We start from the raw sequence: 2,532 nt of genomic DNA, 5'->3' as shown, positions 1-2,532 counted from the left end.
GTCCCCTCCAGAATTGTGTTTCACTGAGAGCGAAAAAAACATAGATACCTTTCCTTCCAGCCAAAACAAATGACTTTTTTTTGAAATTTCCTTTATGTTTATGTTTCCTCTGACTGTAATGCTTTCCTCTTTTCTGATTGGTGAACACACAGTTAACTTACTTGTCTCAGGTGTTGTAGCTGCCATCTCCTTGTTGATTATCTCTCTTTAATTCTCAGTTATAATTTAACACTTTTTTTGAGTCCCCAGAACGTGATACACAAACATCAACATTATGACTTATGTTATTTATATTTCATTTGTTTTTTTATATTTTTTTCTTATTAAGTTCAATTAGCCAACATATAGTACATCAGTTTTTGATGTAATGTTCAGTGGTTCATTAGTTGCATATAACAACCAGTGCTCATCAGATCACGTGCCCTCCTTAATGCCCATCACCCAGTTATCCCATCCCCCACCCTTCTGCAACCATCAATTTGTTTCCCAGAGTCCAGAGTCTCTCATGGTATGTCTCCCTCTCTGATTACTTCCCATTCAGTTTCCCCTCCCTTCCCCTATGGCCCTCTGCACTATTCCTTATATTCCACATGTTAGTGAAACCATATGGTAATTGTCTTTCTCTGCTTGGCTTATTTCACTTAGCATAATCACCTCCAGTTCCATCCATGTCGATGCAAATGGTAGATATTCATCTTTCCGATGGCTGATGTCCATTGTATATATGAACCACATCTTTATCCATCCATTTGTTGAAGGGCATCTTGGCTCCTTCCACAGTTTGGCTATTGTGGACATTGCTGCTATGAACATTGGGGTGCATGTGCCCCTTCTGTTCATTACATCTGTATCTTTGGGGTAAATACCCAGTAGTGCAATTGCTGGGTCATAGGGTAGCTCTATTTTTAACATCTTGAGGAACCTCCATACTGTTTTCCAAAGTGGCTGTACCAACTTGCATTCCCACCAGCAGTGTAAGAGGGTTCCCCTTCTCCACAACCTCTCCAACATTTGTTGTTTCCTGCCTTACTAATTTTTGCCATTCTAACTGGTGTAAGGTGGTATCTTATTGTGGTTTTGATTTGCACTTCCCTGACAGCAAGTGATGTGGAGCATTTTTCATGTGTCTGTTAGCCATTTGTATGTTTTCTTTGGAGAAGTGTCTGTTCATGTCTTCTGCCCATATTTTGACTGGGTTATTTGTTTTTCAGGTGTTGAGTTTGAGAAGTTCTTTATAGATCTTGGATATCAGCCCTTTATCCGTTACGTCATTTGCAAATATCTTCTCCCATTCTGTAGGTTGCCTCTTTGTTTTATTGACTGTTTCCTTTGCTGTGCAGAAGCTTTTTATCTTGATGAAGTCCCAAAAGTTCATTTTTTTTCTTTTGGTTCCCTTGCCTTTAGAGATGTGTCTTGGAAGAAGTTGCTGTGGCCAAGGTCCAAGAGGTTGCTGTCTATGTTCTCTAGGATTTTGATGGATTCCTGTCTCACATTGAGGTCTTTCATCCATTTTGAGTTTATCTTTGTGTATGGTGTAAGAGAATTGTCCAATTTCATTCTTCTGGACTTGGCTGTCCAGTTTTCCCAGCACCATTTATTGAAGAGACTGTCTTTTTTCCATTGCATGTTCTTTCCTGCTTTGTCAAAGATTGGTTGACCATAGAGTTGAGGGTCCATTTCTGGGCTCTCTATTCTGTTCCATTTATCCATGTGTCTGTTTTTGTGCCAGAACCATACTGTCTTGATGATTACAGCTTTGTAATTGAGCTTGAAGTCCGGAATTGTGATGCCTCCAGCTTTGGTTTTCTTTTCCATCATTCCCCCAGCAATTTGGGGTCTTTTCTGGTTCCATACAAATTTTAGGATTGTTCCAACTCTGTGAAAAATGTCGATGTTATTTTGATAGGGATTGCATTGAATGTATAGATTGCTCTGGGCAGCATAGACATTTTAACAATATCTATTCAGCAACGTGGCAGGATACAAAATTAATGCACAGAAATCAGTTGCATTTCTATACACTAACAATGTATCTGAAGAAAGAGAAATTAAGGAATCAATCCCATTTACAATTGCACCAAAAACCATAAGATACCTAGGAATAAACCTAACCAAGGAGGTAAAGAATCTGTACTCTAGAAACTACAGAATACTTATATTTCTTTTTTTTTAATTTAATTTTATTATGTTAGTCACCATAAAATACATCATTAGTTTTTGATGTAGTGATCCACGATTCATTGTTTGCATATAACACCCAGTGCTCCATGCAATATGTGCCCTCCTTAATACCCATCACCGGGCTAACCCATCCTCCCACCCCCCTCCCCTCTAGAACCCTCAGTTTGTTTTTGTATTTTTTTTTTTTTTAAGATTTTATTTATTTATTTGAGAGAGAGAGAATGAGAGAGAGCACACATGAGAGGGGGGAGGACCAGAGGGAGAAGCAGACTCCCTGCCAAGCAGGGAGCCCGATGCGGGACTCGATCCAGGGACTCCAGGATCATGACCTGAGCCGAAGGCAGTCGCTTA

The sequence above is a fragment of the Leptonychotes weddellii genome, chromosome 5, assembly GCF_054177405.1.
Source record: "Leptonychotes weddellii isolate Sample4059 chromosome 5, ASM5417740v2, whole genome shotgun sequence".
Lineage (NCBI taxonomy): Eukaryota > Metazoa > Chordata > Mammalia > Carnivora > Phocidae > Leptonychotes > Leptonychotes weddellii.
Note: the sequence above shows the minus strand (reverse complement) of the source record.